Raw genomic sequence first — 12,778 nt, forward strand, 5'->3', positions numbered from 1 at the left:
TTTTCTTTTTAGTGTATATGTAATTTTTTTTTTCCAAGAATTTTGTAGCAACCCTTTGTGCTTTTACTCTCTAAAATGTATTTTAGAAATAACCCTTATACTATGACAACCATGAGATTCGCCTCCTCCTTTATTAAATGAAAAATGCTAGCATGACTCTCAAATGTGTCCACTCATATGTTTTAATGTTTTTTAATTTTTCTTAATGGTTAAGGAAGTGATTATTAGTGAATTTATATTTTGTATTTTTATTTATTTTAAGCTGAAATCATCATTCATATTAGAAGAATTCTATACATCAGCTATTATTCACTTTGACACTCCACATTTATAGGATTTTATTTAATATGGTGTGAGAATATTTTTCATAGAGTGTAGATGTGTTTTTTATAGGGTGTAGGGTGTAAGGTATAGCATAGTGAATAGTAGTTGATGAGAATAATTTTTCTTTATATTAATCATCAATATGACCTTCAGCCATTACAAGAGGTCTTATGCAATCAGCAATACAATCATATCTATAAGTTCTTGATCTAAATGAACTTCTATCTTTACTAAGTGAAACACCATTAACTTCTCTCTTCACATATTGTATAGTTCACTTTGCATTACTCAACACTCGGTTGATGTCTGATACAAGACAATATACTACTAGGAGGAGAATTAGGAAACATCAATATCCTCTAAGCCTGCTTGGCTAAGAGGGCAAGGTTAAACTTGTGCAAATCTAGAAAACACAAGCCCCCACTTGCTTTCCTTGGACTCAAAGATTCCCAACTTTTTCAATGGATTTTGGACTTTTTCTGAAGATGACCCCACCAATACTTGGCAAAACAAGAGTGCAACTTGTGGCATAATGTCTTTGGAAGCAAGAAAACACTCATGCTGTAAGTTGGCATTGCCTGCAACACAACTTTGATAAATATTTCTTTCCCAGCTTTGGAAAGAAACTTGTTCTTCCAATTGCCCAGCCATTTACCCAGCCTCTCTACTATATCCTTGAAAGCCCTTATTCTGGATTTACCCACAATTGATGGAAGGCATAAATACTTGTCCAAATTTGAAGAAGCCTATAGACCTGCCACCTCTAGAATGGATGTTTTTGTTGCTGCATTGGTGTTTCTACTGAAAAGCAATGAAGTTTTTTCCTTGTTAAGTTTATGTCCAAATGCAACTTCATAGACACTAAGCATTTGGTTTAAGTTGGCCCATTCCTGCATGTTAGCTTGACAAAATAGAAGACTATCATTTGTAAAAAGCATATGATTTAATATGATCTAGCCTCTTGCTATTGGAACCCTAGTCAACATTCTTTGTTGTTCAGTGGAATAGAATTGAGAGATCAAACCTTTAATACATGGTATAAAGAGGTAAGGTAACAAAGGACAGCCTTGTCTCAAATCCTTTTGTAGTCTAAAACATTGTTGAGGAATGACATTCACCAAAACTGAAAATGAGGAGGTAGAAATATAAGATAGAATCAAATCAATCCACTTGGCCTCAAAACCCAGCTTAGTCAAAACAGATTGTATGAGACCCCATTCCACCTTATCATATGACTTGCTCATGTTTATTTTTAAAACCATATACCGTTTATTCCCATAGAGATGTGTATTCATAGTGAGAATAGTTTCATAGGCATCTAAGATGTTGTTTGTGATTTGTCTACGAAACACAAAAGCACACTGGTTTGGTGAAATGAGTGAGGGCAAGATGGACTTCAGTCTGTTGGTTATCATCTTGGTAATCATCTTATATAGAACATTACATAGGCTGATTAGTCGATATTCAAAAACACTTCTTGGATTTTTGGATTTTAGAATTAGAACTAAATAAGTAAATCTGATGGCTTCAATATTAGCATTGGAGTTTAGGAAAGATAGAGTGCAACATGACAAACCTCACTGACCACCACATCCCAATGATCTTGATAAAAGTGAGCACTATATCTATCTGAACTAGGTGCTTTGTATGGTCTCATTTGAAAAACAACAATTCTGACTTCTTCTTCTAGGAAGGCCTAGAGTAAAGCTTCATTCATTTCATTAGAGATTTTAGGAGTGAGATCTTTTAAACTGACATCAATTTGAGATGGTTGAGAAGAAGTAAATAGATTTTGATAAAATTGAGTAAAAGCAAGGCCTATCCCATAAGCATTATTGTATTGGAGTCCATTCTTATCTACTACCTGAAGAATGTTGTTTCTTTTTTGTCTTTGTCTTGCACACAAATGAAAAAACTTGGTGTTCCTATCCCCATTCTGTAACCAATGTGCTTTGGCCCTATGCTTCCATTTCTTTTTGAAGTTTACTTACATCTGCTATTGAAGATGTAAGATTATTATGGACATTTTCTAACTGAATAAGCTTCTCTCCCAGATGGTGATCAGAGACTGGATCTTTACTTCAAACACATCTTTTTATAGATTTCATACTCCAATCAAGTTTTGTGGAGAAAGTAACAATATTATCATAAAAACAACCTGCCTGCAACTAAGCATCTTTAATAGCCTCACAATAAGAAGATCATCTGGCCTCATATCTGCTTGGTCTATTTATAGAAAATGGGGATCTATTCCTTTGTATTATAGACATTAGAATAGGATAATGATTAGAGGTCACTGAAGTCAATACCTTGATATCAAACACACCAAATTCATCACACCAAGGAGATGATGCCACAACTCTATCAAGTTTTTCCTTTGTTAAAGAATCATCAACTCTATTATTCGACCAAGTGAACTTCCCTTTAGAAAAACTCAAATTATGAAGTTGAAAATCTTCCAACACATCTTTAAACAAAGATATATGTTTCTCACTCCTTTTTCCACCTCCCTCTTTGTTACTATGAAATAAAATCTCATTAAAATCACCGAGACAAAGCCACAGATAAGGGTTCAAAGTATTGAGATGCCACAATATGTTGTATCCTTCTACTCTCTTCTCAGTAATTGGATGGTCATAAAAGCATGTGAACATCCATAGAGGTTTTGGGGGGATGTTGTTAACCCAACAATTAATATGTCTTTGTGAGCAACTGTGGACTTTGTTCGCATAAAAATATATCTGCAAGTGCATAGAATCGTAACAAGTAATAAAGCGCTTTAAAGAACATGAATATCAAATCCATAGAGAATAATTATGCTATTGAGTATTGAAATTGAGTATTGAAATTGACTAAATTAATTAATATTGGAAAACTAAAATTTGAAGAATGGTTTATCTAAATTAAATTGAAGATAAAAGTATTAAAATTAAGATTTTAAAGATAATAAGAATAGATTTAGAGTGTTTGACTTAACCTAGCAAATCTCACACAATTTATTCTTCCCAGTTATAGAATCTCAATTGTCCCAAGTTGATGATAAAAATCTCTTAACCATTCAATATTTTCTCTCGAATAATATAAAAAAATATTTCCAACTAATAACTCCATATTTCTATGTGATTTTAACTAATTGGAGACTCATTAAGTTCTTTGGATTTTTCTTGAAAATCACACTAGTCGCGGTAAAGCATCTTTACTTTCACTCAACTAATGGTATTTAATCCTAGAGCTTTAATCACAAATCACCTCTCAGTCTCATTGCAATCCAAAAGATCGAACAATAGTTAGTTAGAAAATTGTACGCATTACGAACAAGGAATAAACACTCAATCATGAAAATATTGAAAATAAAATAACTTGGAATACAGACTATGTGTTCAAGACTAGGCTACATCAAAACTCTAGAAAATAGAATTAATTCATAAATGAATTGAAAAGAAAATGAATAAAATTGGTGTTTTTCGTTGAAGTCGGTTGATGAATCATGCGGCTCTCACCTCTGCCCTCAAATATCGCATTCTCGAAAGAACACTTCAAGAATAGATTCTGGAACTCTAAACTTATATTAGACTCTAAAACATAAAATCTCACGACTCTGACTCATAACTCCCTCTATTCATCCTACAAAATGGGATTAAATAGATATCAAAATTCAAATCTGGAAACAAGATAACTGTGGTTAAAATCTCGTTAAAAATTTGGAAAATAATTTCTAAAGATAGATGTCAACATAAAATGAAATTATCCAAAGAATATCAGAATTATCTAAAATGGCAGATTTAGTTATATGCAACTTGAATTGCGGAGTTCAAGAGGATTTGGTCGCCAATAAATTGATTGCAGAACTTGCAAGGGTTCCACCGGGTAGATGTTGTGTGCGCTGAATATAACTAGCGCGAAGGTCACAAATGAACGGGCTTGGAGGTCACAAAGACCACATTGCCATCTCCTCACCTACAGAGTGGAAAGACTCTCGATTAGGATGAAAGACTCCTCTTGCCTTTTATAGTTGTTGTCCATGATGTCGTTTAGGTTAGTTTTTTAAGTTGATCTTAGTTTTTTAAGTTGATCGTTTAGACTAGTTGCCCAATCTAACCACCTAAAGCCTTATTGCCAACTCTTTGAGCCTTCTAGCCACACCTTATTGTCGCTCACAGGACAAAGCTCCTCTCCCAAATCTCATTTGCTATCTTTAGATTTCCCTGCTTTTCGTCTGTCTGGATTTGTAGTCTCTTCTTTTGTACCAAAATGCTATTCTTTTGCAGTAAATCTTCTCATTCATTCAAATCGAAGAAAAAAATAAAAATATGTAGAAATAAAATAAAATCAATAGTATTAAAGGAAAAATGACACTTTTCATAAATAAAAGAGTAATAAAAATCATATAAAAATAACACTTATCAAATACCCCCAAACATAAGCTTTGCTCACCCTCGATCAAAGAAGAAAGAAAGGCAATTAAAACATGCATTTGTTTGATTCATAAAATTTATTGCCTCAAAGATTGTCTAAAGTTTATAATTCAAAAGAATCATTCAAGATCAATCAAGTCCAAAAGTTAATTCAAAACTCAATTCCACTGCATTATCTATCCCCACATTCATGCTTTTTTTTTTTTTTAAGAAGAGTTGAGGTCACATGTACAAAAGTGACCCCTTCCCATATTTATTAAAAAACCTCACTTATGGCAGGAATACCATAAACAATTCATCTAAGAATAAAACATCCCAAAAAATTTCCATCTCACTTTCGAACACAACAAACCAAAAAATCATCTATATCTAATAAAAGGAATGCCAAGTTTATCCATCCAAATAAAACCCCTGACAGGACCTTCTATGGACGTAACATCTTCAAACTGCAAATTAATTCATTGTGCCCCTTGTTTAGCTAAAAAATCTGCTACCATTTTAGCTTCTATGAATATATGACGAACATTTAACTCCCCAACAGTCGCTAAAATTTCCTCCCAAAAATCCCAAAGAAACCAATACTTACACAACCCTGAAGCCAACCAACCAACTATTACCTTGTCAGACTCTACCAAAATGTCTCTCAAACCCAAATACTTACACAACTGAAGCCCATCAAGCAGCGCTCTACATTCAGCGATGGTATTAGTAGCATGCCCATATGAATGAGCAAAACCTGCCACTACTTCACCTTGAAAATTTCGAATCACCCCTCCTCCACCTGAATCTCCCGGGTTGCCACAAGAACTACCATCAACATTCAATTTAACTCTACCTCTCACCGGCCGGCTCCAAGTAATAAGTTTTAACTTCTTAGAAGCAACTGGAATAATAGGGCAGGATAAATTTTCTATGATCAATCTCGCATGAGGGTTGGTGGATGGAAACGCCTTCATCTTCCCCGATAGATCTCTAATTAGAATTTTAATAGACCGAATAATACATTCAACATTAAAAACCATACCTTCTATTCTTGCCGCACATCGTGCTCTCCATAACACCCATGAAATAACAATCGGAAGCACCCCCCGAAGCCATCCCATCTACGTAGACATAGAGGCATGTTGCCACCAAAAACTCATCATTCCCTCCCAATTTAGAATTCTAGGAACTCTCATTCGGCAAGCCTCTGCAAAAAAATTCCAAATTTTTTGGGCCCCTACACCCCCACATAAAATATGATTCAAAGACTCCAAATGAGGTTTAAAGCAGCACTCACATTTAGATGCAATCGGAATGCCTAACTGCTGAATAATGTTATCAACCGGAATTACCTTCCTCTTAGCTCCCCACACAAAGAAAGACCACTTTTTCGGCAACCAATTTGTCCACAACCATTTTTTCCAGGGACATATATCTCCATGTTGCCGAATCAAATTCCAAGCCGATTTTGTACTGAACTCTCCACTAATCGCTGGCTTCCACATGCATCTGTCCAAACCTTGCCGTAACGTAATGCCTGCATCGCAAATCATCTTCACTGCATGTTCCAGAATTAAATCTCGCAGCATATGCAGATTCGGTCCCGTAGGAGTTAAAACTTCCGCCACCTGCAAATTCAAATTACCAACAACTGAAAGGTAAGTAATTAATGGTCTATCTCCTACCCAATTATCCATCTAGAAATTCACATGACCCTCCCCGAATGATCCACCGTGAGTTATTTAACACTTGAGGCATGAGCTCCATTATTCCTCTCCAAAAACGAGACCCTTTGTTAAGCTGCATAACTGAGTATATATGAGCATTTCCAACATACTTCTTGTTGAAAAATTGTGACCACATCGATTTCTCATTGATTAACTTCCAAAGAAACTTGAACATCAAGCAAATCCCGAATACCCAGCCCCCCCTCATCCAATGGCATACAAATTTTACTCCAAGAAATCCACTTCCTCTTTTTATTCATGCATACCCATCATTCACACTTCATCATTAGCTCCTCGGATAGTTTTATGCATACGCGTAAATCAATAATGGATCTCTAAAAATTCTGTAGGCTTACTTTTCAAGTCACTCTCCACTAATGTAGAACAAAAATTATCACCAAGGATCAAGAGGTATTTATTAAGCTTGTAATGTCAGGCTAGGGTGAGCGCTACAAAGAAAATGTAGGATTCAAACAAAGCAAGAGAACTTCAGACAGAATAAATAGACCATTATCACTCCTAACACAAACATCTATTCCCAATCTTTGTAAATCTCTCAACATACCTTTCTTTATTGCACTTTCAAGTATCTCTCTCTTTACCACTCTATTCAGTAGGTCAAACATTTTCTTTTCTTTCTTATTTTTATTTTTTTGAGTGGAAATATTTCATACTTTTTTTACTGCCTTTTGTAGATGACTCTCGTCGAACATTTCTTGTTGGCCACACAGTAGATGAGTTGACTCTTCACACCCCCAAACTTATGATTTTGATAATATTGTTATACTTAACTTTACTTGTAGACCTTATACCTATCTTGCCTTTCATGCTCTTGTGAATATGTGACATTGTGTAAACTTAGTTCTCTTGAATGGTAAGAAAATCAGTGTTTAAGCTCAAATAGGGTAGGGAATATGAGGTTTATAATAAAGAAAACTATAAGGCCAAAATATATTTCAATAAAGCTCAATGGGGCGATTAGAGATAAAGATAATAAACATGTAAGCTTCAAAGACTCAATCGGTCTAAAGAATGCCTTAATCATTTTCCTAGTAATATTCTGTCTTGGATTTCGCCTTAAGTGTAATCAAACAAGTTTTAGAGTAAGTTGAGACCATATAAATTCACAAAATTCACATAAAATTTCTCTAGGTACTCAAAACAATTAATGATCATAAGAAACATTCATTAAACATAGGAAATATCAAATTAAATAAGATCAAGTAAAGAACTAACAACTAGACTTAAGCAATGAGAATATTTCCTAAAAATTATAATCAATTTCAATCATATGCTTTTTCATTCATCATATCATACTGTTTTTATCATCATCATCATTATTAAATAAATAAAATAATATCCTTTCCCCCTAAACTTAAATATCACATTGTCCTCAATGAGAAAAAAGGAAGAAAAACTAATATAAAGAATGAGTGAAGGTAAGAGATGCTTCCCTTATTGTTTCCAGTTCTGCCAATTGAATAATTTTCTTGAAGGTGCAGCCGTATACTCCTTGGAGATCTCCTCGCCCTTCGTTCCTGCAAGATGAAAGAAAATGAATAATATGAAGTAAAATAAAACTTAATAAAATAAATAATAATAAAAAACTCGGATTGCCTCCCAAAAGTGCTTTATTTAAAGTCTATAGCTAGACATTGTCCTCTCATCATTTATTACCGGTGAGATTAATGGACCACTTTTTCGAGTTAAAGTCTCCATCCATATAGGGTTTTAATCTCTGTCCATTTACTTTAAATGTGCATTTTGTCTCGTGATGGACTTCAAGCGCCCCATAGGGAAAGATACGGGTTACCACAAACGGTCCCGACTACCGAGAGCACAACTTTTCCTGGAAGAGTCGAAGTCTTAAGTTAAATAATAGAACTTTCTGCCTGATTTCGAATTCCTTTCTCAGAATATGCTTATCGTCCCATCTTTTCATTTTATCTTTGTAAATCCGAGTATTATCATAAGCATCTTTACGGAAGTCATCCATCTCGTTGATCTGCAGTATTCTCTTCTTGCCAGACTCTTGTAAATCAAAGTTCAGTGTTCTTGTCGCCCAATAGGCTCTATGTTCTAGCTCCACAGGTAGATGGCATACTTTTCCATATACGAGCCAATAAGATGACATCTCAATCGGTATTTTGAATGTTGTCCGATAGGCCCATAGCGCATCATCTAACCTTCGCACCCAGTCTATCCGAGAGACACTCACGGTCTTCTCCAATATGCGTTTTAGCTCTCGATTAGACGCATCAACCTGACCGCTCGTTTGAGGATGGTATGGTGTCGCCACGTGATGGGTAACTCCATACTTAGTCAGTAGCGCTTCAAATTGGCGATTGCAAAAATGCTTCCTGCCATTACTGATTATGACCCTCGGAGTACCGAATCGGGAAAAGGTGTTCTTCCATTGGAAATTATGTAACACCCAGGTTCAGTGCCAAGTTGTTTTCAAAAAATTTTGAATTTTATGTGCAGAAAGCCCATTTGAATTTTCAAACAGTTTTTCTTTTTAAAATAGACTACGGGCCTAAAATCTCTATTTTTGTGTATTATGTTTTTTTTCTCTTTGGGTTTGATATTTAGGTTAAAAATCTTTCTTATGGGTGGAGATATTTTTTTTTTTAAACAAGTTGATTTTTTTTTTTTTTTTATTTGAGTTGAAGTCTAAAATTCAAGGAAGAACCTTTTACAGATTTCCTTCACTATTCAAACTTTGGGCTAAAACCCAATCCCATGAGAATCAATTTCAAGACTCCACACCATGCACGTCTCCACACCTGTCCCCTTGCCATGCACGTCTCTCACGCACATCCCACTTCCTTTTTGTTCTCAAGTTATCAATCACCTCTATAAATACACATTTTTCTCTCAAAGAAGTTGTCGCTAGCCATTGCCCAAAGGTTAGTCTATCGCACCTCTGCAAGCCATGGTGATCACCTCCGCAAGCCCAACACCCACTCACACAACCCGTAGCCCCTCTGCTCAACCACCGTGTGACCCAGCCAAACCACCCAACTAAAGCCATGTGAATCCTTTGTTTTTGTTTCCCGAAATAGAGCACCCACCCCTCATTTTCCCCCCACCTTAAGCAATGCAAACCCACCACCTAGTCAGTCACGACCCCAACCTGCTCAACCGTTCGGTACCACCTCCGTTTCTGCATCACCGAGCAGCAATAGTTACAGAACAGCCCAAGCCACCGTAAGCTCATCCACCTTGACTCCCTCCACCGTAAACTATCACCACCACAGCAGGCTCACGGTGACCTTCATCCCGCAAGGTATACGCATTTTTCTGTGCTCGTTGGGTAAGTTGCCGCACATCTTTTTTTTCCTCACTGTAAGCGCAGCCGCACAACTCTATGACTTTTGATTTATGTGTTCTGCAATCAGATGCCTGTAGTTTTAGGTTGTGCTTGTAATTTACGGTCTTGTCCTTAGGCAGCTTTTGTCAAGTCTTTCCTGATGGTTGGTAAAGTAAAAAAGATCCTTTTATTTATTTTGTTTTTGCCTTTCCCAAAAAGCATGCATTTTTATTGGTTTACACAAATGTTCTTAAAAGCCTTGCATTTGAAAGCTTTTGTAAATCCTCAACTTTTTGGGTATTTATTCTTTTACCCTTAAATGTCTAATTCGGACTTTATGTTTTAAAACCGATCACTTTCATGGGTTGTTTTCCCTTTGTGGGCTGAGATTAGGTTTATTTGGGACTTGGGTATTAAAATTAGTTTGGGCCAAGCTACATGTTTTAGAAACCATTCTAGTGAATTTTATGTAGATATTGATGATTTTAGAAAATGGTGATATTTTAGGATTAAGAGAGTTTTACGAGGAATTAAATTAAGTATTTTAGGTGTAATTACGAATTAACTGTTCAATTGGAGATTTATTCAAATTCCATGAATTTTCTATAGGTGACGATTGATTTTTTATTCAGTACTGCTATGGAAAAATTCTGAAAAGTTAAGAAGTCCAGGTAAGCGGGGTTCCTATGCTAGACTTTGCATAAAATAAAAAATGAACTAAGGCTGATTTACGAAAAGGTGCATCATATGTTTTGAAAAGAAATGTGAAAATAACCTCAGTTATTTATTCTTCATTACACATTGAATTCTGATGAAAGAGAAATCATTTTTTTCATGACTGGTATAGACATGAGCTTATTTTTTACATTCTATTTCTGACCTATGCAAAAAGAGCGAATATGAAAATTTGTACATAATTATGTAAATATGCTTTGGATCTGCATTGATTAGGAAGATGATATGATTTTGCTCAGTACTCTGTTTGGATAAGATGTGATTTCTAAAAACCTTTGGCATAACTCTTTGATTCTGAATTCGAATTTGTTTTCGCTCTGTTCAGTTACGGCCTTGCAATGTGCTATAATAGTGGATACGGCCCAACCACGGGTAATAATAGTGGATACGGCCCAACCACAAGTTACAATAGTGGATACGGTTCAATCATGGGTAATAATAGTGGATACGGCCCAACCACGGGTTATAATAGTGGATACAGCCCTGCCATGGGTTATAGTAGTGGTCTCTGTTTTGAGTGCGCACCTTGGTGACAGAGTGATTTATGTTCTGCTTGGCTATCCGTAGATGCACAACCCTACCACAGGGGTTATACATGGCTTCTGTTCTGATGATGATGTTCTGATGATGATGATGATCATTTATGCTATGCCAAATGATATTTTGAATGAAATTATTTCTAAATCTTCACTCTAATATTTTGATAACATGTTCTACTTCCGCACTCTGAAAATGAAGATGTTTTGTTCTGTATTCTGATCTCTGTAAATGCTCATGTTTACACACTGGTATATGTCCTCTGCTTACTGAGTTGTTGATAACTCACCCCTTATCTCCATATATTTTGCAGATAATTTTGGATATTTCAGCTAGGGATCAAGACTATGAAGCATTGTGTGAGATGTCTTAAGAATAATGGATTAATATTTTTTTTTTGAGCCTTTGGAGAGTTTTTAATTTATGTTATTGAGAACTTCTTTATTGTCCCTATGAAGGAACATAGATTTTTGGGTGAGTAACTGAATTAATATTTTATGGAGTTTTTCTGGGTTTTATAGCTGTGTTATTTAAGTTGATATCAGGTATTAAGAGCTAACTCTCCAGACCTCAGGGAACGGGGCGTTACAAATTCATTACGACCCTCGCATCAGTGGTTGGCAAGACGACTGCTTCTACCCATTTGGAGACATAATCTATAGCAACTAAAATAAATTTATTAGAATATGAGGATGGAAAAGGACCCATGAAATATATACCCTAAACATCAAATAATTCAATAACTAAAATATTGTTTAAAGGCATCTCATGTTTCCTAAAAATGTTGCCAACCCTTTGACAATGATTACATAAATTAACAAAATTAAAAGAGTCTTTCAAAATAGTCATCCAATAAAAGCCGTATTGTAAAACTTTCGCTACTGTTTTTGCTCCACCAAAGTGGCCTCCTGCTTCCAATGAGTGGCAATGCCTGAGTATGCTCTTCATCTCTTCCTCTGGCACAAATCTCCTTATTATCTAGTCCGTGCAGTGCCGGTATAGAAAATGTTCCTCCCAAAAAAATATTTCAAGTAAAAGAATAACTTTTTCTTTTGTCGATATGTCATCTCGGTCGGTAGAATTCTGGACACCAAATAATTTACCATGTTGGCATACCATGAAACAATTTGTATAGCCATTAATTACTTGTCCGAGAAAGTCTCATTAATTGAGAAATTCTCCTCGCCAGCCGCCTCTTTAAGCTCAAGGCGATATAAGTGGTCGGCCATTACATTCTTGATACATTTCTTATCTCTTATTTCCAAATTGAACTCTTATAGTAGCAAAATCTATCTTAACAGTCTTGGTTTGGCATCCCTCTTTGATGGTAAGTATTCAAGAGCTGAGTGATCAGTGTAGACGACCACCTTTGAACCTATCAAATAAGAACGAAATTTGTCAAAGACAAATACAATTGCTAACAATTCTTTTTCAGTAGTAGCATAATTAAGTTGAGCTCCTGTTAAGGTCTGACTTGTATAATAAATAACATGAAAAATTTTATATTTTCTCTGCCCCAAAAAAGCCCCTATAGCATAATCGCTAGCATCACACATTAATTCAAAAGGTAAATTCCAATCCGGTGATACAATGATAGGTGCTAAAATTAATTTCTTCTTCAATGTTTCAAAAGTATGCAAGCATTTATCAAAAAATTTAAACCAAGTATCTTTAATCATCAGAGTGTAGAGAGTTTAGTAATTTGGAAAAAATCCTTTATAAACCAACAATAGAACCTGGCATGA

This window comes from Juglans microcarpa x Juglans regia, chromosome 1D (assembly GCF_004785595.1).
Source record: "Juglans microcarpa x Juglans regia isolate MS1-56 chromosome 1D, Jm3101_v1.0, whole genome shotgun sequence".
Classification (NCBI taxonomy): domain Eukaryota; kingdom Viridiplantae; phylum Streptophyta; class Magnoliopsida; order Fagales; family Juglandaceae; genus Juglans; species Juglans microcarpa x Juglans regia.